At 50.3% G+C, this 27,110-nt stretch overlaps 1 protein-coding gene and 1 long non-coding RNA gene across 15 annotated transcripts in view; one reads left to right on the top strand and one right to left on the bottom strand.

Moving 5' to 3' along the window:
* Positions 1–9,709, top strand: part of LOC103793569 (uncharacterized) — a 179,387-nt gene extending 169,678 nt beyond the window's left edge. For 10 of the 14 annotated variants that reach the window (XR_013536497.1, XR_013536509.1, XR_013536505.1 and 7 more), the window contains 4 exons: positions 1,305–6,434; positions 6,948–7,016; positions 7,842–8,059; positions 9,062–9,709. This is a non-coding gene — a long non-coding RNA (uncharacterized LOC103793569). The remainder of the gene's footprint in view (positions 1–1,304; positions 6,435–6,947; positions 7,017–7,841; positions 8,060–9,061) is intronic. The other 4 variants (XR_013536504.1, XR_013536506.1, XR_013536501.1 and 1 more) reach the window with 3 other exon arrangements.
* Positions 4,253–27,110, bottom strand: part of LOC118154449 (uncharacterized) — a 145,591-nt gene continuing 122,733 nt past the window's right edge. Inside the window, exons 5-8 of the transcript XR_013536496.1 lie at positions 11,103–11,221; positions 10,225–10,304; positions 7,835–9,578; positions 4,253–4,392 (exon numbers count right to left, since the gene is read on the bottom strand). The gene's annotated coding sequence lies outside the window, so the exon portion shown is untranslated. The remainder of the gene's footprint in view (positions 4,393–7,834; positions 9,579–10,224; positions 10,305–11,102; positions 11,222–27,110) is intronic.

Raw genomic sequence — 27,110 nt, forward strand, 5'->3', positions numbered from 1 at the left:
GTTGCTTAGTGATTGAGGAAGAGGACGTTGCCTGAGTATGGCATGCACTCACGGGGGTTCTCCTACACTCTCTTTCCTTCTTGTACATTATTAGTAAATGACAGCATCTTTATTTAAAAGTTTGATTCTCTGTTCACATTTTGAGAGACTTTTAAGTCACATTAGTCTGTTCTCATGTGGCTAATAGACAAATCCACAACTGGATAATTCTAAGAAGGTGTTTTAATTGACTCATAGTTCCATGGATCTGGGGAGGCCTCAGGAAGCTTACACTCAAGGGTGGAAGGGGAAGCAAACACATCCTTCTTCACATGGTGGCAGCTGGCAGAAGTGTGCAGTGAGGTGGGTAAGAGCCCCTTATAAAATGATCAGATCTCATGAAAATTCACTCAGTATCATGAGAACACCATGGCGGTAACCGGCCACGTGATTCAAATACCTCCTGCAGGAGGTTAGATTTTTATTAGAAGTGATTGTTCATATCCTTTGACAACTTTTTGATGGGGGTGTTTGTTTTCCTCTTGTAAATTTAAGTTTCTTGTAGACTCTGGATATTAGACGTTTGTCAGATAGGTAGACTGCAAACATTTCCTCCCGTTCCGTAGGCTGTCTGTTCACACTGGTGACAGGGATTTTGTGTGGTGGTTGTTATGTGAAGCTCTTCAGTTTGATTAGATCTCATTTGTCAGTTTTGGCTTTCGTCAATGGAAATTGCTTTTGGTGTTTTCGTCATGAAGTCTTTGCTCATGCCTTTGTCCTGAATAGTATTGCCTAAGTTTTTTTCTAGAGTTTTTATGGTTTGGGTTTTACATGTAAGTCTTTAATCCATCTTCAGTTAATTTTCGTATATGGTGTAAGGAAGGGGTCCAGTTTCAGTTTTCTGCATAAGGCTAGCAAGTTATCCTAATGGGCAAAGGATATGAACAGACACTTCTCAAAAGAAGACATTTATGCAGCCAACAAACATATGAAAAAATGCTCATCACTGGTCATTAGAGAAATGCAAATCAAAACCACATTGAGATACCAAATCACACCAGTTACAATGGCAGCCATTAAAAAATCATGAGACAACAGATGCAGAAGAGGACGTAGAGAAATAGAAACACTTTTACACTGTTGGTGGGAGTGAAAATTAGCTCAACCATTGTGGGAGACAGTGTGGCGATTCCTCAAGGATCTAACCCTCCTTATGGTGTCTTCTGGCATTCTCTGACCAGCAGGGAGAGGTCCCCTGATTTCAAGGACATTTGTGGTGACACTGGGCACCCAGAGATAATCCAGGATTATCTCCCCATCTCCAGGTCCTTAACTCAAATGTTGCACTGGAGCGAGCAGAAAACCAACACCAAGACAAAGGTATGCCAAACTGCAGGGTCTTTGCTGCCAGCGGCCACGGAGGACTCCTGTCTCTCCAACCTGTGGCCCCGAGCTCAGGGGGAGCAAGGCATTGAAGTTGCTTAATGTCCTTGTTCAGGGGGGCCCAGGGTGTGCAAGGCAAGCTCTCTGTACAGAATTAAAGCTAGCGGCTTGTTGCAAGGGGAGGGGAGTAGCAGTGGAAATTTTTACCCTTAACACCTCTGAGTACAGAAACAGTTCTGAGAACTACACCTCTGCCCAGGGCTCAGGTGGCTTCTGTGTAAGATGGCAGTGCTGAGGCTTCTGCTTTAGCCCCTATCTCATTCCCCCTGTTGTTCTGTATATGAATCAAATCATTGATTCCTGATTAAGACTGTTTGCTCAGTGTGGCTCAAAGGCCCACACTGGCATCTTAGGACAGGACATTAACTTTACAGAATTAATTCTTGTCTGGATTATTCTGAGTAGCTGATTTAAAAGGCAAGGGCCAGACATTAGTCCCAATATGAGTAGGGTTAGGGGTCCTGCCAATCCTGTGACTAGGGAAATGAACCAGGGGGACCAGGAGAACATTTTTTGATACCAACTTTCAGAAGCTTTTCGGAGGTGTTTTCTGTTTTCTAGATTTTGTTTAAGTAGGGCGAGGCTGTCTCGGATAAGTACGGATTTAGTGGTGTGCAAACAGCATTGTTCATTGAGAGCTGCTGTTTTAGGAATAGTAAGTTTGGCCCTCGTCTGTTCTGGATGCCATCTCGGCTAGGGAGTTTGGCCCTCATCTGTTCTGGATACCATCTCGGCTAGGGAGTTTGGCCCTCGTCTGTTCTGGATACCATCTCGGCTAGGGAGTTTGGCCCTCATCTGTTCTGGATACCATCTCGGCTAGGGAGTTTGGCCCTCGTCTGTTCTGGATACCATCTCGGCTAGGGAGTTTGGCCCTCGTCTGTTCTGGATACCATCTCGGCTAGGGAGTTTGGCCCTCGTCTGTTCTGGATACCATCTCGGCTAGGGAGTGTGCCTGGCTCCCACATGCCACCTGTCCATATATACCCTGAGCCCCAAGTTCGCCCTGGGGTAGTTACAGTTATTTTAACTGGGTTACAGGACCTGGCAGAGCCCTGGGATGGGGGAGACATCCACTGAAAGGAGATGAATGAGTCTTTGTCTTTGATATGTTTTGATATGGTAGAGATAGTTTCACATCCCCAGTGAGGGCAAAGGGACTCATTGACATCTCCACAGTTCCATGTTTTTGGTGGCCCCGGGCATGAGTATAATCCCATAGTCTGGAGTTTTCATTGTGTGTGTGCCACCACATCCCACTTCCTATGCCCCGACTCTGTTTCCCCCTCTTCCCTTAGTCATGGTATTTTCACTGGCCCTGATATTCAGGCTTTTGCCCAGGAGGGCACAGCGGTCTAAAGTGAAGACAACTTGGTTTTATTTGAGGTGTACTCAAGGGTTAAGTTGACAAGAGTGGATCCCTGTCCTATTAGGGAACCAACAGACTCTTCTGTGGAGCCCACGGTAAGGATCCATTGATAGTAGCTGGGCTCCATGGGGGCTTACAGTAAGGGCCAAAAAGGTGGTGACCCCGAAGAGTGCAAAAGTCTCAGCTTTAGTGGGTCCAGTGATGAGTAATTGATGCTCCATTGCTTTTTCAGTGAGGCAGTCTTGACGTGGGTGTGCTGAATCCAGGCAGTCAATCTGTCCGCCTTGAGTGCAGTGGGGGTGGTCAGGATAACTGTGTGGGGTGAGGCAGGAGGTGGTGAATTTTTTTTTAACAAGGACCAGGTCTCCAGGCTGGAAGGGGTGCATCAGCTGGGCAGTGAGGTTCACTGGGGTGGAACGAGTGTCTTTGAGGAGCTGGTGCACCTGGGATTGAACAGACTGGAATGCCTGTCGGGACTTAAGGAGTACACAGTTATGGACTTCAGTTTGACGGTGTTTGTGGGTTTGGGGAGCAAGGGAAGAGGTCTGTCACACACAATTTTAAAGGGAGAGAAGCCTTTTTGGTAGGGTACGTATCAGACATGGAGGGGGACAAAAGGAAGCAGGCTGACCCAGTTTTCACCAGTCTCTAGGGTGAACTTTGTTAGTTTCTTTATGGTCTGGTTCATTCTCTTAACCTGCCCTGAACTATGGGGGTGATAGGCATAGTGTACTTTCCAGGATGTGCCCAGGGCCTTGGCCAGGCCCTGAGAAACTTATGCAGTGAAAGCCGGGCCATTATCTGATTCCAGAGTCACGGGCAGGCTGGACCGAGGGACCAGGTCCTGTAATAGTTTTTTGTAACCACTGAAGTGGTCTCAGACCTAGTGCGGGAGGCTTTGGCCCATCCGGGGTCTGCTCCTGCTCCAAGCCTGCATACAGCATCTGCCCTGTCAGGCAGGGACGCCACTGCCTGGATCTTTGATTTTTGTCATGGTCTGGCTGTTTGCCCATGAGCTGCGTCTGCTCTGTGACTGCTGTAGGCATTTCTCCCACTATAAGCTACCACACGGCTTATCAGCACTAAATGTGTCGGTATAGCTCCAACTACATGCAGGATTCTATCAAGGAAACAGCTGAGTAATAGTATTACAAACTAAGGTTTTTCTTAGGCACTGATTGTGCCTGTGGTCGTGAGTTTTATTTTTCTTGGTGCCCATGGTGGGTGTTACCCATGTATCAGGATGGGCCCGGGTGTGGGCCTCCTAGCCGCCCCCTTAACCCCTGTTAAAAGATACCGGTGAAAAGTGTTCAGAGCCTGGTGACCCCCGAGGTGTTGGGGTCCCATTGGGGTCAGGTAGAGGGAAAAATGTCTCTAATCTGGTCTCGGTTTTCCTCTACTGTACCTTTTACCAGACCTATAATGGCCTTAAGGGCCTTTTATTTAATCCTGCTTTGTTCTTCGGTGGTAGACAGAATGAGAAGTGACTGCTGACGTCATTCCAAGTGGGGCGGTGAGTCTGCAGAACTGACTCCAGCAGTCCTGTGAGTGCCATGGCTTTTCAGAGAACGGAGGGTGCTGAGCCTCCCAATTGTACAAGTCACCTGAGGAAAGGGGCATGTGGACAAAGAATGGGTGACCCTGGCTACTGTCTTCCATGGGGGTATCTTTTGGAGGTGGGTGTGGACCCCTCTGTGGGTATGCAGTGGGGACAAGGGGTGGAGTGTTGAGGTTCTTGCCTAGGCCTAGGGTAAGGTGGGGGCAACTCTTGTTCCTCCTTCATGGTCCTTTTTATGCAGTTGATTAACTGTGGTGTCGGGGGCGGGAGGCATCAGAACAGGTTTAGCCACTGATCAATGTATGGGTCACGGTGCCCAGAGGGACCTGTCACAACATTCCATACTGCTTGGGTGAATTTTGGATTGTAGGTTCCCGTGTCTGGCTACCCCACTCCAAATGCCGGCCACTCTAGTTCGCACAATGTGCGGAGTTTTCCCGGTGTTAATTTTCCCCTATGTCCTGAAAACCCCATTTTGAAATTGGCCGTCATGCATTGGAGCGGGGTGCCAGGCCGGGAGCTAGATGACCCTATTTGGTTTTTCTCAGGGTCCTGGAACCGGTTTTAACTATGCTTTTTTGGTTTGTTTTAAGCCAATTTAGATGGAAAAGTTCTGCTATAGAGAGAGCCAATTTTAAGCAAGACAAATTATACTGAACTTCAAAGTTCTATAGCTGTTAGCTTTTGAAGTTTTCCAAGAGGTTTCCTCTCAAATTTAAGACTGGCTCCACTGAGGATTTGAACCAGCAACTTTGCAGTTGCAGGCCCTATACCTTAACTACTGTGCTAACACACCACTTGTAGTAAAGGTAGGCAGAAAGCTTTCTTGAGTCGTATTTTGGATGCAAATGCTGCACCCTGAGGTGGTGTGGTGGGGCTGGCAGTTGGGAGAGAAAGGAAAAACACTTGGTGTCAGTTTAAAACAGCCCACAGCTGCCCTGAGCTCACAGCTGCTAGGCTGGCTGCAAGTTTCCCACCCCAGTGGTTTTTGTTCATCTTGACACAGGGACCCTGAGAAGCATTAAATTTCTCTCTCCCTATTTCTCTCACTCTCCTCTTCCCCTCCCCTACTTTCTTGTCCTCTCTTCTCTCTTTTGACAGAAGAGACAATTACTCCTTTTTCACCATAAATGGGTGAAGAGGCCTGCTCGTTTCTTATTTAAGGTTTGATTTCCTAAGACAGAGAAAAGTTACACCCAAGTCGCTGAGGGCAGAATTTTCCCTTACACATGAAAAAGAGGAAGAATGAGGAAAGGAAGAGTGAGGCCTCAGTGACAGAAAATGAGTAGGAAGAGGAAAGAGCAGTTATTTCCAGAGGCATGAACTCAGTAAAGGTCCCTGCAGCCAGTGTAGAATGTTTTCTACCTTAAGGGAGGCAGGCCTGAACCACTGTTTAACAGCCAACAAGAGTCTAACAAAACTGGTGAATTTACAGTAAGGACAGAACCACATACAGGATGAACAAAGTATGGGTGCCCCAGATGGGAGATTGTCTTGGCTAAGGTGTACCCATATAACCCCCGGGCCCGGTCACCTCAGAATTTTTAGTTCTGAGATGAATCACCGTTATGCCTTATGATGCTCCCGTGGAACCGTGGGTGAAGGCCCTCACAAGCCCCGTAGCCTACTGGCCGTGGGACTACACATATACACACTCACTTTCACACTCACACAGAGGTTACGGAAAACCACCGAAAACTAATACCAGAGCCTCCGCACAATCAGAGGTTACAGAAAACCGGGAGCCTCGGGCAACATCTCGGGGAGGCTTGCCTGGTCAGAGTTGCAGTGACCGTGTCCAATCCCTGGCTACAGCTACCAATGGACCAGTCCCAGATTCCAGACTGGACTCACCTCCAGAGGTTCCCAGGACCCTGAAGAATTTTAGGTGAACGTTGGCAGTGCAGTCACACAGTCGCTATGGGGCCTGAACTCTAGGGCCCTGGAACGTCTCAGGGGGTGCCTCCCCTAGGGATCCCCAGGGCGAGGTCAACTGCCCAGCCGAAGCTTTGAGATGGCGACAAAGATCTTGCTGGGCCCTCCAGAATGTTGCACCGGAGCGAGTGGAAATTCAACACCAAGACAAAGGTATGCCAAATTGCAGGGTCTTTATCGCCGGTGGCCACCGAGGACTCCTGTCTCTCCAACCCGTGGCCCCAAGCTCATGGGGAGCAAGGCATTTAAGCTGCAAAACCACATCCTTGTTCAGGGGAGCCCAGAGGTGTGCAAGGCAAGCTCTCTGTACAGAAGCTAAAGTTAGCGGCTTGTTGCAAGGGGAGGGGGGTAGCAGTGGAAATTTTTACCCTTGAACTACACCTCTGCCCAGGGCCCAGGTGGCTTCTCTATAAGATGGCGGTGCTGAGGCTTCTGCTTTAGCCCCTGTCTATCTCACAAACACATTTGCAAAGTCCATTCACCATGTAAAGTCAAGTCACAGAGTCACAGGTTTTAGGGATTAGGATATAAATGTCTTAGGTCTGCAGACCACAGAAGGGATTTCCAAGCCTCATTTTAAAAGCATTAATTGTCGTTAACCAGCAAATTCTTTTTACTCTCTGGTGTTCTTGAAGAATTCTCTGACTTCTGTTTCCTGTCTACCAGGTTGTGTTTACTTCAGGAAGAAGAGTCCCCATGCTCCTGCAGCTCTGCCATGGTACCACGAGGCCCAGGGTATGAAATAAAAAGGGCGTTTCACTCGGGCATGTGCTTTCTGTGTGAGGGCAGTTCCTGCCCTCCTAAGCATACATGGGGCACCTGCCCAATGCTCAAGCAGAACCTGCTCTTTGCTTGTCCTCCTGGGCCATCTCTCTACCTCTACAGAGCCGAGTATGTCTTCCCTGAGAGAGACAGCCCCACTCTGAAAGCCCTCACAGACTCAGGGCTCCCCGTGCTCACACCAGCTCTCTGTCCTTCCCCCCATCCAAGCTGTCGCCCTCATGTGAGCAGTTTGGAAGAGACAGAGGAGGAAGCATCCTCCTCCTGCTCCCCAGGTGGAAGATTCTTCACATCTTTCCCAATTTTCATGTCTGTAATAAGTTTACCTATTTCTTCATACCTTTTGTCCTATTTCTCGGTCTGTTCTGAGTCCTGCCTTTCTTTTGGATCATTTGTCAAAGTAAAGGCTGAAATTTGTGCGATATAATGTAGAATTAACCTTATCCATAGATCGTACTTGGAAAGGAGTTCCTTTTACATCTCCAGTGTCGGGATTATACGGTACCACCTTTAACTCTCTCTAAGAGCAATAAGCCTTTGTATAATTGGGGTTTCTGAGAGTGAGTTAATTTCTCTCTCACATGGCAAAGCTTTTATACCCAATATGAGTTTTAATAACCAATATGATATTTTCAGTATTTACTTAAAATACAACTGTCTGAACATTAGCTCCTGTGAATGCCACTTTATCCTTAAGAGACGTTGAAAATCGCTGTCTGAGAAAGTACTCTCTTAATTATTCTACTAATGCCATATGTTGTCCACTTACTCACCGAATAGCCAGTGGACTCCAAGGAGCAGTGAGAATATGAGAAAAGGCACTCTGGTCTGTCCGTTCCACTGCCCTGCTCAGGAACTGGTAGGTGGCCTGCAGTGGAGCAAGCACTTCCAGAGCTGGCCAGGCTCCCCACCTGGCTCTTCCACCCCGTGCTGACCTGTGAACTATCGAATCCTGTGGTCAGCATTTTCACAAATCATCGTCTCTATGTTCTCAACAGGTAATAAACAAAAATCGAGTCCAAAAATCTGTTGTTGGGACAATGGCATGTTTAAAACACATCCCAAAGCATTGTTGTCTAAGCAGTGAAATGGTTCTCTACGTTTTAGCTCAAAACGGAGTAGAACTAACTTGTAACCAATGATTAATAATATGAGCTCACACTGCTAGCACTTAGGGCTCTGAAAACTCAAAGCTGTTTATAAATTTGGCACCAGAACTCATCAGCCAGCAAAGCCGGATATGAACGAACGGAAATACACTTGTGAGTTTATTCCACGATGTGTTTCGCTGCAGAACTATTGATGTGTTTGATTACACGGTGATCTCTTAGATGTTGTAGGTGTGACATACATGGTTATAGGCACGCTAATGCTTTTTGTAAGTCCAACATTTTCTAATTTCCAAATATATCTGACTATAGGAGATTTGGACAAGGCATTGTGGTGTTAATACTTCATATTACAAGATTGAGTTACCTTCAAGGTTACATTTTTTTTTTTTGAGACAGAGTTTCGCTCTTGTTGCCCAGGCTGGAGTGCAATGGCGCGATCTCGGCTCACCGCAACCTCCACCTCCTGGGTTCAGGCAATTCTCCTGCCTCAGCCTCCTGAGTAGCTGGGATTACAGGCACGCACCACCATGCCCAGCTAATTTTTTGTATTTTTAGTAGAGACGGGGTTTCACCATGTTGACCAGGATGGTCTCGATCTCTTGACCTTGTGATCCACCCGCCTCGGCCTCCCAAAGTGCTGGGATTACAGGCTTGAGCCACCGCGTCCGGCCTCAAGGTTACATATAACTGCTATCTACATGGTACCAGAAGATCCATAAAAATGTAAAAATAGCTGTGAGCAATTTTTAGACCTGAACACTGCCCAACTACATTTTTTCATTTTCAAACAGTTGGGCAGACACCACTTTAATAAGCAGTACAGAAAATTCTCCTTGTTCAGTCAGATGAAATTCATTGAACATGGATTGTGTGCATCCTTCTTTGCAGTGCCCTGTGACAGCGACTGTTGGGAAAACAAAACCATTGGCTACACAGACATCTGAAAAATAGTCTCACCTTCTGTGAAATGTTTACATACGTCTTAAAGCTGTAACTTCCACCTGCTCCTGAACTGGTTCCGTCTTCCTCGTCTGAGCTCTCAGTCGTCATTAATAGTGAGGTCATGTAATTCCTGCATTGAGCATGGTAATCAAGCTCATTAACGTTTTGGACACTTTCACCAGCTGTTATCCCTACCGTTAAACTTACCTTTCATTCTGTTTCCTGAAGCTTTTGTCATAGTTATGTAAAAGCTTCAAAACCTTCTTGAGAAGTTCAAATTAGGGATTTATTTTGAACTTGAAACTTACAGCCCCCGTGTTTATCTGCATTTCTTTGATGTAACATCAGACTGAATTTATAAAAAGAGGCAACAGACTTCTCTGGACAAACATTGCTTCTGGTAGGATCAGAAGTTCAATGAAAACAGCTTCCTCAAGGGATTTAGAAGAGATTTTTTTCCAGGCTAGGTTGGAAATCAAAAGGAGGGAAAACAGGTTGTTTGAACCTTTCAGAAACTCTAAGAAGAATGCATTTGGCTCAAAAATTAAGTCAAAGTTCTGGACAACAAAATAGAATAATAAATTTTTTAAAACATGAATATGTATATTAGGAGTGCCTGTTTCATTTAACTTTTAATTAAATCTAAGTTTTCATGATTTCAAAAGCTGTGTTATGCCTAAGTTAGAAAGCAAAGATGAAGATTGAGAGTGGTGTATTCCACACCTAGAGGATGGCACCGCCCACCCCAGGCAGAGCTGCCTCCGGACCCTCTTCACTGCACGTATACACACAACATTACGGTTTCACCAAAATCAATTCATACTGTACATGATATTTTAAACCTAACAATGGATATCAATCATTTTATGTCAAAAACATATGCAATAAATTTCCTTCATCTTCTGAAGAGTTCCCTCCACTCCCTTCTGTCCAAAACAGATCCAATCCATGACTAATCACTGGATTCGGTGGTGGTGGCCCTTACGTTTCTCTCCGCTTGGCACCGTCCACCTCCTGCCCCCATTTCTTTATTCATGTCACAAAATTATTAAAAAACAAAATTCACAAGCTGATTGTCTTGAGGAAAATATTCAGCCTTCTGGACGTACCTGGTTGTGTCCCTGTAATCGATCTCAGTTTAATCCTCTGGGTCTTGTACTTTCTACAAATTGGTAGCTGGATTTGCAAGCTAAATGGAATCACACAAAATATTTTGCCAGCATCATTCTCTGTGATGTAGTGTGATTCATGTTGCATCTCATCGGGAGGCATGACTGATGGTTAGTGATGGGAAATCAACAGCTGAATTCGAGTCATACTTTACCCCTCCACATACAGTTAGACTAGTTCCGAGAAGTGAGGTGAAAACTCTATGTGGGATTACTTTAGCCTGTGCAGATACCCAGTTTCCCAGGAATGCAATGGAACAGTTTTATTTTTATATTTTATAGTAGCTTTGTCTTTTTTTCTATTATTATTATGATACTTTAAGTTCTGGGGCACGTGTGCAGATCATGCAGGTTTGTTACATACATATACACGTGCCATGGTGGTTTCCTGCATCCATTGCCCCCTCATCTACATTAGGTACTTCTCCTAATGCTACCCCTCCTCAGTCTCCCCACTCCCTGCTATCTCTCCCCTAGCCCCTCACCCCGACAGGCCTCGGTGTGTGATGTCCCCTTCCCTGGAACAGTTTTAACCCACTTAGTAACCCTTGTGGTGACATAATGCTTTTTCTAATTCAGTCGTATCATTAATTCAGACCGTTATTAGCTGCTTTCTCATATAACAAAGAGCTTTCTTTACCACTCAGAGTTATTTCTTCACCTCCCCTATAGTTTCTACTGGAGGAGCCAAATAAAGACATCAGTTCTAAACAAGATAGCCCGAGTTTTCAGTATTTCTTCCTGGCATCTCCTTTTCTGAGTTCAAAGAACCTGTGTTTTCATTGATGAAATGCATTCCCACTGCTACAACAGAATACCTGGGTTCCTTCGGTGTGTTCCTGTTGGTCTTGGAACCCTTTCTTGTACGGCACCTGTACCTTCAGGTATTGCTTGTACCATCATTTCTCCAGGGAGCCAGTGATTTGCTCATGAGTAACTGCAGGAGATTACAATTCGGCTTTGATTAGATGGCTAAATCCTTAGAAAGTTAAAAGGCATTTCTGTCGATTTCTGTTGATGGAGACCTCAGGTGTAAAAGGCCAAACTGTGATTCAAAATGGAAAGTGTCATTCAGAGTGACCTCTCCATATGTGTTTATGGAAAACTCAGGACAAAAATTAACCAAATAATTGTAGGGTTTTACCCCCAGAATTATACAAGTTTGCTTAAGTCAATGTTAGACATGCAGCCAGATGGAATTTAAGCTCAATTCCTGACTTCCTCTCACTGGAAAACTGAATGCAGACTCCCACAACTAAATCTCAAGCCCATCTGTTACTAACAGCATTCCTATAATATTTGAATTGATTTAATCAGAGTCAACTGGGTAATGGTACAGCCAGCTGGACATGGGACACACAAGAGGGAAGGGTACTCTCTGTGACAAGGAATGATCCATCAGAAAGGAATTAGCAGAACACTTCCTCCTGTCCTACAAGCTTTGCAATCCTGGCAGCAGATTCCACGCAACATTTGGGACACACTTACACTAAATAAAACATTTTACACACACAAACACACACACACATATATAAATTTTAATTCCAGATAAAATTTATATGTGGAATTAAAATTCAACTGGGAATCTTGTGTTTGATTTAGCAGCCTTGTTGGGAGCACACAATGCCCCCACCTCCTCACACTGTCCCCCAAACTCCAGCCTCCACAGAGTGCACAATGCCCCGAGCTCCTCACATTGCCCCCCAAACTCCAGCCTCCACTTCCTCACACTGCCCCCCAAACTCCAGCCTCCACAGAGAGCTAACAATGCCCCGACCTACTCACACTGCCCCCCAAACTCCAACCTCCACAATGAGTGCACAATGCCCCCACCTCCTCACACTGCCCCCCAAACTCCAGCCTCCACAGAGTGCACAAGGCCCCCACCTCCTCACACTGCCCCCCAAATTCCAGTCTCCACGAGTGCAATGCCTCCACATCCTACTGCCCCCCAAACTCCAGCCTCCAGAGTGCACAATGCCCCCACCTCCTCACACTGCCCCGCAAACTCCAACCTCCACAACGAGTGCACAATGCCCCCACCTCCTCACACTGCCCCGCAAACTCCAACCTCCACAACGAGTGCACAATGCCCCCACCTCCTCACACTGCCCCGCAAACTCCAGCCTCCACAGAGAGTGCACAATGTCCCCACCTCCTCACACTGCCCCCCAAACTCCAGCCTCCACAGAGTGCACAAGGCCCCCACCTCCTCACACTGCCCCCCAAATTCCAGTCTCCACGAGTGCAATGCCTCCACATCCTACTGCCCCCCAAACTCCAGCCTCCACAGAGTGCACAATGCCACCTCCTCACACTGCCCCCCAAACTCCAGCCTCCACAGAGTGCACAATGCCCCAACCTCCTCACACTGACCCCCAAACTCCAGCCTCCACAATGAGTGCACAATGCCCCCACCTCCTCACACTGCCCCCCAAACTCCAGCCTCCACAGAGTGCACAATGCCCCAACCTCCTCACACTGACCCCCAAACTCCAACCTCCACGAGTGCACAATGCCCCCACCTCCTCACACTGCCCCCCAGACTCCAGCCTTCAGAGTGCACAATGCCCCCACCTCCTCACACTGCCCCCCAGACTCCAGCCTTCAGAGTGCACAATGCCCCCACCTCCTCACACTGCCCCCCAAATTCCAGTCTTCACGAGTGCAATGCCTCCACATCCTACTGCCCCCCAAACTCCAGCCTCCACAGAGAGTGCACAATGTCCCCACCTCCTCACACTGCCCCCCAAACTCCAGCCTCCACAGAGTGCACAAGGCCCCCACCTCCTCACACTGACCCCAAACTCCAGCCTCCACAGAGTGCACAATGCCCCCACCTCCTCACACTGCCCCCCAAACTCCAGCCTCCACAGAGAGTGCACAATGTCCCCACCTCCTCACACTGCCCCCCAAACTCCAGCCTCCACAGAGTGCACAAGGCCCCCACCTCCTCACACTGACCCCAAACTCCAGCCTCCACAGAGTGCACAACGCCCCCACCTCCTCACACTGCCCCCCAAACTCCAGCCTCCACAGAGTGCACAACGCCTCCACCTCCTCACACTGCCCCCCAAACTCCAGCCTCCACAGAGTGCAATGCCCCCACCTCCTCACACTGCCTCCCAAACTCCAGCCTCCACAACGAGTGCACAATGCCCCCACCTCCTCACACTGTTTACCAACCTCCAGCAGCCACAACGAGTGCACAATGCCCCCACCTCCTCACACTACCCCCCAAACTCCAGCCTCCACGAGTGCACAATGCCCCCACCTCCTCACACTGCCCCCAAAACTCCAACCTCCACAACGAGTGCACATTGCCCCCACCTCCTCACATTGCCCCCCAAACTCCAGCCTCCACAGAGTGCACAAGGCCCCCACCTCCTCACACTGCACCCCAAATTCCACTCTCAAGTGCAATGCCTCCACATCCTACTGCCCCCCAAACTCCAGCCTCCACGAGTGCACAATGCCTCCACCTCTTCACACTGCCCCCCAAACTCCAGCCTCTACAGAGTGCACAATGCCCCCACCTCCTCACACTGCCCCCCAAACTCCAGCCTCCACAGAGTGCACAATGCCCCCACCTCCTCACACTGCCCCCGAAACTCTAGCCTCCACAGAGTACACAATGCCCCCACCTCCTCACATTGCTCCCCCAAACTCCAGCCTCCACAGAGAGTGCACAATGCCTCCACCTCCTCACACTGCCTCCCAAACTCTAGCCTCCACAGAGAGTGCACAATGCCTCCACCTCCTCACACTGCCTCCCAAACTCCAGCCTCTACAAAGACCGCACATTGTCTCCACCTCCTGAAAATGCTTCCCAAACTCCATCCCCCCAGCACGTGTGCAATGTCTCCACCTCCTCAAACTGCCTCGCAGTCTGCAGCCTCCACAGGGACTGCACAATGTCCCCCCTTCTCACCCTGCCTCCCAAGGTCCACCCTCTACAGCGACTGCACAGTCTCTCCACATCCTGATACTGCCTCAAAAACTCCAGCCTCAACAGCGACTGCACAGTGTCTCCACCTCCTCACACCGACTCCCGAACTCCAGCCTCCACGACTACACAACGCCTCCACCTCCTCACACTGCCCCCCAAACTCCAGCGTCTACAGGGACAACACATAGTCTCCACCTCCTGAAAACGCCTTCCAAAATCTAGCCTCCACAAGAAGTGCACAATGTGTCCACCTCCTCACACTGCCTCCCAAACTCCAGCCTCCAACAGACTGGACAGTGTCACCACCTCCTCATTTGGCCTCCCAAACTCCAGCCTCCAACAGACTGGACAGTGTCACCACCTCCTCATTTGGCCTCCCAAACTCCAGCCTCGAAAGGGACTGCACAATGTCTCCACCTTGTCACACTGCCCCCCAAACATCAGTGTCCAGAGAGTGCACAATGGCCCCACCTCCTCACACTCACCCCCAAACACCAGCCTCCACAGAGTGCACTATGCCCCCACCTCCTCATACTCCCCCCTAAACACCAGCCTCCAAAGAGAGTGCACAATGCCCCCACCTCCTCACACTGCACCCCAAACTCCAGCCTCCAGAGAGTGCACAATGCGCCCGCTCCTCACTCCCCCCCAAACTCTAGCCTCCAGAGAGTGGACAATGCGCCCACCTCCTCACACTGCCCCCCAAACTCCAGCCTCCACAGCGAATGCTCAATGTCTCCACCTCCAAACACTGCCTCCAAACTCCAGCCTCCACAGCGACTGCACAATGCCTCCACCTCCTCACACTGCCTCCCAAACTCCAGCCTCCACAGCGACTGCACAATGTCTCCACCTCCTCACACTGCCTCCCAAACTCCAGCCTCCACAGCGACTGCACAATGCCTCCACCTCCTCACACTGCCTCCCATACTCCAGCCTCCACAGCGACTGCACAATGCCTCCACCTCCTCACACTGCCTCCCATACTCCAGCCTCCACAGCGACTGCACAATGTCTCCACCTCCTCACACTGCCTCCCATACTCCAGCCTCCACAGCGACTGCACAATGTCTCCACCTCCTCACACTGCCTCCCATACTCCAGCCTCCACAGCGACTGCACAATGCCTCCACCTCCTCACACTGCCTCCCAAACTCCAGCCTCCACAGAGAATGCACAATGTCTCCACCTGCTAACACTGCATCCCAAACTCCAGCCTCCACAGGAAGTGCACAATGCCTCCACGTCCTCACACTGCCTCCCATACCCCAGCCTCCACAGTGAGTGCACAATGCCTCCACCTCCTCACACTGCCTCCCAGACTCCAGCCTCCACAGCGAATGCACAATGCCTCCACCTCCTCACACTGCCTCCCAGACTCCAGCCTCCACAGCTACTATACAATGTCTCCACCTCCTCACACTGCCCCCCAAACATCAGCGTCCAGAGAGTGCACAATGCCCCCACCTCCTCACACTCACCCCCGAACACCAGCCTTCACAGAGTGCACTATTCCCCACCTCCTAACACTGCCCCCCAACCTCCAGCATCCACAGAGTGCACAATGCCCCAACCACCTCACACTGCCCCCAAAACTGCAGCCTCCAAAGAGAGGGTACAATGCCCCCAGCTCCTCACAATGCCCCCAAACTCCAGCCTCCAAAACGAGTGCACAATTCCCCCACCTCCTCACACTGCCCACCAAACTCCAGCCTCCAGAGTGTACAATGCCCCCACCTCCTCACACTGCCCACCAACCTCCAGCCTCCACAGACAGTGCACAATGCCACCACCTTCTCACACTGCCCCCCAAACTCCAGCCTCCACAGAGAGGGCACATTGTGCCCAGCTCCTCACACTGCCCCCAAACTCCAGCCTCCATAGAGTGCACAATGCGCCCACCACCTCACACTGCCCCCCAAACCCCAGCCTCAACAAGTGCACAATGCCCCCACCTCCTCACACTGCCCCCCAAACTCCACAGCCTCCAGAGAGTGCACAACGCGCCCACCTCCTCACACTGCCCCACAAACACCAGCCTCCACAGAGAGTACACAATGCCCCCACCTCCTCAAACTGCCACCCAAACTCCAGCCTCCACAGAGAGTGCACCATGCCCCCACCTCCTCACACTGCCCCCCTAACTCCAGCCTCGACAGAGAGGGCACAATGCGTCCACCACCTCACACTGCCCCCAAACTCAGCCTCGAGAGTGTACAATGCCCCCACCTCCTCACACTGCCCCCCAAACTCCAGCCTCCACAGAGTGCACAATGCCCCCACCTCCTCACACGGCCCCCCAAACTCCAGCCTCCACAGAGAGTGCACAATGCCCCCACCTCCTCACACTGCCCCCCAAACTCCAACCTCCACAACGAGTGCACAATGCCCCCACCTCCTCACACTGCCCCCCAGACTCCAGCCTCCACAGAGTGCACAAGGCCCCCACCTCCTCACACTGCCCCCCAAATTTTAGTCTCCACGAGTGCAATGCCTCCACATCCTACTGCCCCCCAAACTCCAGCCTCCACAGAGAGTGCACAATGGCCCCACCTCCTCACACTGCCTCCCAAATTCCAGCTTCCACAGTCACTGCGCAATATCTCCACCTCCTCACACTATCCCCCAGACTCCACCGTCCACAATGACTGCACAATGTCTCCATTCCTCACACTGTCTCCAAAACTCCAGCCTCTACAAAGACCGCACATTGTCTCCACCTCCTGAAAATGCTTCCCAAACACCATCCCCACAGCAAGTGCGCAATGTCTCCACCTCCTCACACTGCCTCCCAGACTCCAGCCTCCACAGCGAGTACAAAATGTCTCCACCTCCTCACACTGCCTCCCAGACTCCAGCCTCCACAGCCACTGCACAATGTCTCCACCTCCTCACACTGCCTCCCAAACTCCAGCCTCCACAGCGACTGCACAATGTCTCCACCTCCTCACACTGCCTCCCAAACTCCAGCCTCCACAGCGACTGCACAATGTCTCCACCTCCTCACACTGCCTCCCAGTTTGCAGCCTCCACAGCCACTGCACAATGTCTCCACCTCCTCACACTGCCTCCCAAACTCCAGCCTCCACAGCGACTGCACAATGTCTCCACCTCCTCACACTGCCTCCCAAACTCCAGCCTCCACAGTGAGTGCACAATGTCTCCACCTCCTCACACTGCCTCCCAAACTCCAGCCTCCACAGGGACTGCACAATGTTTCACCACCTCACACTGCCTCCCAAACTCCAGCCTCCACAACGAGTGCACAGTGTCTCCACCTGCTCACACTGCCTCCCAAGGTCCACCCTCTACAGCGACTGTACAAACCCTCCACCTCGTCACACTGCCTCCCGAACTCCAGCATCTACAAGGATGGCACATAATCTCCACCTCCTGAAAATGCCTTCCAAAATCTAGCCTCCACAAGAAGTGCACAATGTTTCCACATCCTCACACTGCCTCCCAAACTCCAGCTTCTAAAGGGACTGCACAATGTCTCCACCTCCTCACACTGCCTCCCAAACTCCAGCTTCTAAAGGGACTGCACAATGTCTCCACCTCCTCACACTGCCTCCCAAACTCCAGCTTCTAAAGGGACTGCACAATGTCTCCACCTCCTCACACTGCCTCCCAAACTCCAGCTTCTAAAGGGACTGCACAATGTCTCCACCTCCTCACACTGCCTCCCAAACTCCAGCTTCTAAAGGGACTGCACAATGTCTCCACCTCCTCACACTGCCTCCCAAACTCCAGCTTCTAAAGGGACTGCACAATGTCTCCACCTCCTCACACTGCCTCCCAAACTCCAGCATCCAAAGGGATTGCACAATATCTCCACCTCCTCACACTGCCTCCCAAACTCCAGCTTCTAAAGGGACTGCACAATGTCTCCACCTCCTCACACTGCCTCCCAAACTCCAGCATCCAAAGGGACTGCACAATGTCTCCACCTCCTCACACTGCCTCCCAGACTCCAGCTTCTAAAGGGACTGCACAATATCTCCACCTCCTCACACTGCCTCCCAAACTCCAGCTTCTAAAGGGACTGCACAATGTCTCCACCTCCTCACACTGCCTCCCAAACTCCAGCTTCTAAAGGGACTGCACAATGTCTCCACCTCCTCACACTGCCTCCCAAACTCCAGCATCCAAAGGGATTGCACAATATCTCCACCTCCTCACACTGCCTCCCAAACTCCAGCTTCTAAAGGGACTGCACAATGTCTCCACCTCCTCACACTGCCTCCCAAACTCCAGCTTCTAAAGGGACTGCACAATGTCTCCACCTCCTCACACTGCCTCCTAAACTCCAGCTTCTAAAGGGACTGCACAATGTCTCCACCTCCTCACACTGCCTCCCAAACTCCAGCTTCTAAAGGGACTGCACAATGTCTCCACCTCCTCACACTGCCTCCCAAACTCCAGCATCCAAAGGGATTGCACAATGTCTCCACCTCCTCACACTGCCTCCCAAACTCCAGCATCCAAAGGGATTGCACAATATCTCCACCTCCTCACACTGCATCCCAAACTCCAGCAACCATAGCGACTGCACAATATCACCAACTCCTCACACTGTCTCCAAACCTTCAGCCTCTACAGGGACTGCACAATGTCTCCAAATCCTCACACTGCCTCCCAAACTCCAGCCTACAAAGCAACTGCACAATGTCTCCACCTCCCAAAACTTCCTCCCAAACTCCAGCCTCCAACAAGACTGGACAATGTCTCCACCTACTCATTTGGCCTCCAAAACTCCAGGCTCCACAGAGACTGCACAATGTCTCCACCTCATCACACTGCCTCCCAGACTCCAGCCTCCACAGCGAGTACACAATGTCTCCACCTCCTCACACTGCCCCCCAAACTGCAGCCTCCACAGCGACTGCACAATGTCTCCACCTCCTCACACTGCCTCCCAGACTCCAGCCTCCACAGCGAGTGCACAATGTCTCCACCTCCTCACACTGCCTCCCAGACTCCAGCCTCCACAGCGAGTGCACAATGTCTCCACCTCCTCACACTGCCTCCCAGACTCCAGCCTCCACAGCGAGTGCACAATGTCTCCACCTCCTCACACTGCCTCCCAGACTCCAGCCTCCACAGCGAGTGCACAATGTCTCCACCTCCTCACACTGCCTCCCAGACTCCAGCCTCCACAGCGAGTACACAATGTCTCCACCTCCTCACACTGCCCCCCAAACTGCAGCCTCCACAGCGACTGCACAATGTCTCCACCTCCTCACACTGCCTCCCAGACTCCAGCCTCCACAGCGAGTGCACAATGTCTCCACCTCCTCACACTGCCTCCCAGACTCCAGCCTCCACAGCGAGTACACAATGTCTCCACCTCCTCACACTGCCCCCCAAACTGCAGCCTCCACAGCGACTGCACAATGTCTCCACCTCCTCACACTGCCTCCCAGACTCCAGCCTCCACAGCGAGTGCACAATGTCTCCACCTCCTCACACTGCCTCCCAGACTCCAGCCTCCACAGCGAGTGCACAATGTCTCCACCTCCTCACACTGCCTCCCAGACTCCAGCCTCCACAGCGAGTGCACAATGTCTCCACCTCCTCACACTGCCTCCCAGACTCCAGCCTCCACAGCGAGTGCACAATGTCTCCACCTCCTCACACTGCCTCCCAGACTCCAGCCTCCACAGCGAGTGCACAATGTCTCCACCTCCTCACACTGCCTCCCAGACTCCAGCCTCCACAGCGAGTACACAATGTCTCCACCTCCTCACACTGCCCCCCAAACTGCAGCCTCCACAGCGACTGCACAATGTCTCCACCTCCTCACACTGCCTCCCAGACTCCAGCCTCCACAGCGAGTGCACAATGTCTCCACCTCCTCACACTGCCTCCCAGACTCCAGCCTCCACAGCGAGTGCACAATGTCTCCACCTCCTCACACTGCCTCCCAGACTCCAGCCTCCACAGCGAGTGCACAATGTCTCCACCTCCTCACACTGCCTCCCAGACTCCAGCCTCCACAGCGAGTGCACAATGTCTCCACCTCCTCACACTGCCTCCCAAACTCCAGCCTCCACAGCGAGTGCACAATGTCTCCACCTCCACAGACTGCCTCTAAACTCCAGCCTCCACAGCGAGTGCACAATGTCTCCACCTCCACAGACTGCCTCTAAACTCCAGCCTCCACAGTTATGGCACAATGTCCCCACCTCCTCAGACTGAACTCCAGCCATCATAGTGACTACACAATATCTCTACCTCCTCACACTGCCTCAAACTCCAGCCTCCAAAGTGACTGCACAGCGTCTCCAACTCCTCACACTGCCTCCCGCCTCCAGCCTCCAGCCTCAAGAGCGATGGCACAATGTCTCCACACCGACTGCAAAATGTGTCCACCTCTAACACTGACTCCCAAATTCCCGCCTCCACAGCGACTGTATAAAGTCTCCACCTCCTCACACTGCCTCCCAAATTCCAGCCTCCATACTGAGTGCACAGTGCCTGCAGCTCCTCACACTGCCTCCGAAACTCCAGCCTCCACAGCGAGTGCACAATGTCTCCACGACCTCACACAGCCTCCCAAACTCCAGTCTCCACAGCGATGGAAGAATGTCTCCACCTCCTCACACTGTTTCCCAGACTCCAGCCTCCACACCGCCTGCAAAATGTCTCCACCTCTAACACTGACTCCCAAATTTCAGCCTCCACAGCAACTGTATAAAGTCTCCACCTCCTGACACTGCCTCCCAAATTTCAGCCTCCACAGCAACTGTATAAAGTCTCCACCTCCTGACACTGCCTCCCAAATTTCAGCCTCCACAGCGACTGTAATATGCCTAAACCTCCTCACACTGCCTCCCAAATTACAGCCTCCATACTGAGTGCACAATGTCCTCACACTGCCTCCCAGACTCCAGCCTCCACAGCAACTGCACAATGTCTCCGCCCCGTCACATTGCCTTCAAACCTCCAGCCTCCACAGTGAGTGCACAATGTCTCCATCTCCTCACACTGCCTCCCAAACTCCAGCCTCCACAGCGAGTGCACAATGTCTCCACCTCCTCACACTGCCTCTTAAACTCCAGCCTCCACAGTGACTGCACAATGTCTCCACCTCCTCACACTGCCTCCCAAACTCCAGCCTCCTAAGGACTGCACAATGTCTCCACCTCCTCACACTGCCTCCCAGACTCCAGCCTCCACAGCGAGTGCACAATGTCTCCACCTCCTCACACTGCCTCCCAGACTCCAGCCTCCACAGTGACTGCACAATGTCTCCAACTCCTCACACTGCCTCTTAAACTCCAGCCTCCACAGTGACTGCACAATGTCTCCACCTCCTCACACTGCCTCCCAAACTCCAGCCTCCACAGCGACTGCACAATGTCTCCAACTCCTCACACTGCCTCTTAAACTCCAGCCTCCACAGTGACTGCACAATGTCTCCACCTCCTCACACTGCCTCCCATATTCCAGCCTCCACAGTGACTGCACAATGTCTCCACCTCCTCACACTGCCTCCCAGACTCCAGCCTCCACAGTGACTGCACAATGTCTCCACCTCCTCACACTGCCTCCCAAACTCCAGCCTCCACAGCGACTGCACAATGTCTCCACCTCCTCACACTGCCTCCCAAACTCCAGCCTCCACATTGCCTGCAAAATGTCTCCACCTCTAACACTGACTCCCAAATTTCAGCTTCCACAGGAACTGTATAAGGTCTCCACCTCCTGACACTGCCTCCCAAATTTCAGCCTCCACAGCGACTGTAATATGCCTAAACCTCCTCACACTGCCTCCCAAATTACAGCCTCCATACTGAGTGCACAATGTCCTCACACTGCCTCCCAGACTCCAGCCTCCACAGCAACTGCACAATGTCTCCGCCCCGTCACATTGCCTTCAAACCTCCACCCTCCACAGCGAGTGCACAATTCCTCAACCTCTTCACACTGCCTCCCAACCTCCACCCTGCACAGCGAGTGCACAATGTCTTCACCTCCTCACACTGCCTCCCAACCTCCACCCTGCACAGCGAGTGCACAATGTCTTCACCTCCTCACACCGCCTCCCAACCTCCACCCTGCACAGCGAGTGCACAATTCCTCAACCTCTTCACACCGCCTCCCAACCTCCACCCTGCACAGCGAGTGCACAATTCCTCAACCTCTTCACACCGCCTCCCAACCTCCACCCTGCACAGCGAGTGCACAATTCCTCAACCTCTTCACACCGCCTCCCAACCTCCACCCTGCACAGCGAGTGCACAATTCTTGAACCTCTTCACACTGCCTCCCAACCTCCACCCTGCACAGCGAGTGCACAATTCTTGAACCTCTTCACACTGCCTCCCAACCTCCACCCTGCACAGCGAGTGCACAATTCCTCAACCTCTTCACACTGCCTCCCAACCTCCACCCTGCACAGCGAGTGCACAATTCTTCAACCTCTTCACACCGCCTCCAAACCTCCACCCTGCATAGCGAGTGCACAATTCTTCAACCTCTTCACACCGCCTCCAAACCTCCACCCTGCACAGCGAGTGCACAATTCTTCAACCTCTTCACACTGCCTCCCAACCTCCACCCTGCATAGCGAGTGCACAATTCTTCAACCTCTTCACACCGCCTCCAAACCTCCACCCTGCATAGCGAGTGCACAATTCTTGAACCTCTTCACACTGCCTCCCAACCTCCACCCTGCACAGCGAGTGCACAATTCTTCAACCTCTTCACACTGCCTCCCAACCTCCACCCTGCACAGCGAGTGCACAATTCTTCAACCTCTTCACACTGCCTCCCAACCTCCACCCTCCACAGCGAGTGCACAATTCTTCAACCTCTTCACACCGCCTCCCAAACTCCAGCCTCCACAGCGAGTGCACAGTGTCTTCACCTCCTCACACTGCCTCCCATCCTCCAGAGCTCAAAGCCAGTTCTCCCATGCAGGGAGAGAGAAAGGTCTTCTATCCCATCCCCTTATTTTACCTGCCACAAGTTTCCTAGCTTTAGGAAACTTTGCGTGTCTGCTGCTTCAGGCTCCATCACTCACTTGCTATGGCTCCTGCTGGGTTTCAGTTTGAGTCAATGTCTCACGTTGTCCTTCATGCCCTGTCTTTTCCTCCTACCTCGAACTGGTCGTCCAGTTTCAGATCTTACATTCCTAAACGCCCGACCCAAACACGTCCAGCCTTGCTCATTTCTGCTTTCATACGTTGCAGTTTTTCACGATCTTGAGTGCCACCGAGGCTGTTCATGTTAGCCTTGCACACTCTGATGCACACTTTTAATGCCCACGCCCACAGTGTAATGACTTAGATGACCTTTACACATGACAAGAATCCTGACCTGGCATCACGACGCCTTTACTTTATGTTACAGTTTTTTCAGAAATGGTGATGGATTTTTTTGTATGTACCTCTTATACTTTGTAGCAAGGGATTCTTATTGTTGACAGTATTGCAAGGGCATTTTTTAAAGGAAATAATGGGTTAAGTTGCCTTTATTCAAAGCTAAAGGGACCATGTGGGTTTTAACCTTTGGCCTATGGACATTATAGCTGCACTATCTTGATCCCAGACACACATTGGGATTACTCAGGGAGATTTTGATTCTTGCCATTTTTCTTAAAGATCATTGCCTTGGCCTTGGCCTTGGCCTCACCTCTAGAGGATCTGATTCAGTTAGTCTGGGGTTTGATCCAGGTAATCATATATTTTAAAGTTTCCCTTGTCATTTTAATGTACGTCACAAATAATAATCGGAAACATAAAACCAAACCCAAATGGGATCAGGGTACCACAGTAAGAACTTACTAAAAACCTGCTTTGGCCCAGAGGAAGCAGCTAACTCTGAGGGGATGGAGAGTTCTTGGTAAGATTTTTGAATAAGAGCACTCTTAGAGAAAAGAAGGGGATTCTAGCCAGATGAAAGGGCAAGCAAAGCGCCACTAGTGAAGGCATATACAACACATTCTAGAAGTAAAAGATTAAATTGGTCTTGCAAGAGCAATCCCTAACAAGGCAGACATGCATTTCAGCATGAGATTCTTACATCACCCTACCCAACCTCTCAAAACAGTTCATCGAATCCACACTGAAGAATTAAATTCCATGAAATGCACCTAGAATATACATTTTGCATTAGGCTCAAAAGCATAATAAAATGACCAGGCTTTCTGTCATTCGAATTGCATGGTAAATTTAGTTCCAGCTTCCTGTCCAGTGCAACTTTATGACAGAATTATTTCCCATACAGTTGTGCTTGTTGCACATATAGATGCAGTAAAATTTCTCAACCTCATCCACATGTCCTAAAACTATTATGTCTGCTGTGGTTTGAATGGGACCCCCATATTCATGTGTGGAAACTTGCTCTCTAATGCAACACTGTGGAGCTGTGGGATCTTTAACAGGTGCATTTACGAGGATTCTACCTTTATGAGTGAATTAAGTTCTTTATCCTGAGAATGGGCTTGTTATAAACATGAGTTTGGCCCTCCCTTACTTGTACTCTGTTACTCTCTTGTCCTCTGTTGCCTTCCTGTCTTTCACCATGGAGTGATGCCACACAAAGCTTCTAGCTAGATGCCAGTGCCACGCCTGATGTCTCTCAGCCTCCAGAATCACATGTCAAATAAATCTGTTTATTTTAAACTACCTAGCATGTGGCACTCTGTACAGAAGCATGAAATGACCTAAGACACCCTCTGTAGTTCACTCCAGCCCTCTCTTACCTCTAGTTGAAGAATTGTGAGCATTTCTTTCTGTTTTCAAGAAACTTAAAAACATAATAATAGAAATTACTGTAATCATTGTTTTCATCTATAAAAGAGATGAAGACAAATCCCTTGGGGAATTTCTTCCCAAACAGAAATGACTTAAGATGAAGGTAGATGGAGGACAGATCCAAGATGGCCAATTAGGAGCAGCTCAGGATTGCAGCTCCCAGCAAAAGCACGGAGGGTAAGTGGACGCCACATTTCCAGTCAGATTTTTATTGCCCACAGGCCAGGAGATTCCCAGGCAGAGGAGCCCCATGGTTCGCCAGCACGGTTGTTTCAGCCAGCGCCCCAGCGCACTGGTTCTCTGTACAAAATACACGGGTCCAGGCACAGTTTTAGCTGGTGATTGGAGCTTGGGGAAGGCAGAGTCACCCATTCAACTAATAGAAAAGGAGACTGAAAAAGGGAGCCAGGCCAGGAAATTCCTAGGTAAAAAAGCACCACAAATCTCAGCACCACTGTTTCAGCCTGCGCAGTGGCTTGCCGCATAAGAAATCACACAGATCCGGGAAATCACACCGCCGCATGGGAAATCACACACACACCTTTTTAACAGGTGACTGGAACACCTAGTAGACAGAGTTGGCCATTCAACTAAAAAAAAAAAAATGGCTCTGAAGCAGGGAGCCAGGTGATCAGGCTGGCTGATCACAAAAAAAACAGCAATCTGAAATGCTCTGGATTTAGAGTTTCACAGCAAGCACAGCTGAACCCAGGATGGTCCAGCTCTGTGGTGGAGGGGTGTCTGCCATTACCAAGGCACTCCACCACTATGGAGGTAGTTTGCCATTGCTGAGGCAGCCCACCGTTGCCGAAGCAGCCTGCCATTACAGAGAGAGTCCACCATTACAGAGGCGGGCTACCATTGCTGAGGCAGTTCTAACTACACACATATAAACAGGACTGTAGGGAAGTTCACACAGCAGCTGGGTGGAGCCCACAGCAGCTCAGCAAAGCCTCTGCAGGCAGACAGTGACTAGGCTGCCTCCTCACTGGGCAGGGAAGCCCTGAAAAAAGGCAGCAGCACAACAGAAGCTCATAAATAAAGCTCTAACTCCCCAGGACAGAACACCTGGGAAAAAAAAGGTGGGGGGTTTATGAGTTCTGCCGCAGCAGACTTAAACGTACCTGCCCAGCAACTCTGAATGAACAATGGAGCTCACAGCTCAGCATTTGAGCTCCTGTAAAGGACAGACTGTCTCCTCAAGCAGCTCCCTGACTCTTGTATATCCAAAGAGTCACCACATAAAGAAGGGCTCAGGCTGATATCCTGTGGGTACCCATCAGGGACAAAGACAGCAGAAGAAACTGGCATCAAGCCTTACTGTTCTGCAGCTGCTGCAGGTGATCCCCAGGCAAGCAGAGCCTGGAGTGAACCTCAGCAGTCCTACAGCAGATGGGCCCGACTGTTAGAAGGAAAACTAAGAAACAGAAAGAAGTAACTTAATCATCAACAAACTGGGTGTCTACTCAGAGACCCAATCTGAAAGTAAACAACTACAAAGATGACAGGTGAATAAATAGACAAAGATGGGAAGAAACCAACACAAAAAGGATGAAAACACCCAAAATCAGAACACCTCTCCTCCTACAAGGGATCACAACTCCTCACCAGCAAGGGAACAAGCCTGGATGGAGAATGAGTGCGATGAATTGACAGAATCAGGCTTCAGAAGGTGGGTAATCAGAAATTTCCATGAGCTAAAAGAATGTGTTCTAACCCAATGCAAAGAAACTAAGAACCTTGAAAAAAGATCTGATGAAATGCTAATGAGAATAAACAACTTAGAGAGGAATATAAGTGAACTGATGGAGCATACACAAGTTTCAACAGCTGAATTGACCAAGCAGAAGAAAGGCTATCAGAGGTCGAAGATCAACTCAATGAAATAAAACAAGAAGGCAAGATTAGAGAAAAAAGGGTAAAAAGGAATGAACAAAGTCTCCAAGAAATATGGGACTATGTGAAAAGACCTAATCTACCTTTGATAGTTGTACCTGAATGTGATGAAGAGAATGAATCCAAGCTGGAAAATACTCTTCAGGATATTATCCAGGAAAACTTCCCCAACCTAGCAAGGCAGGCCAATATTCAAGTCCAGGAAATACAGAGAA

Source organism: Callithrix jacchus, chromosome 6 (assembly GCF_049354715.1).
Source record: "Callithrix jacchus isolate 240 chromosome 6, calJac240_pri, whole genome shotgun sequence".
Classification (NCBI taxonomy): Eukaryota; Metazoa; Chordata; class Mammalia; order Primates; family Cebidae; genus Callithrix; species Callithrix jacchus.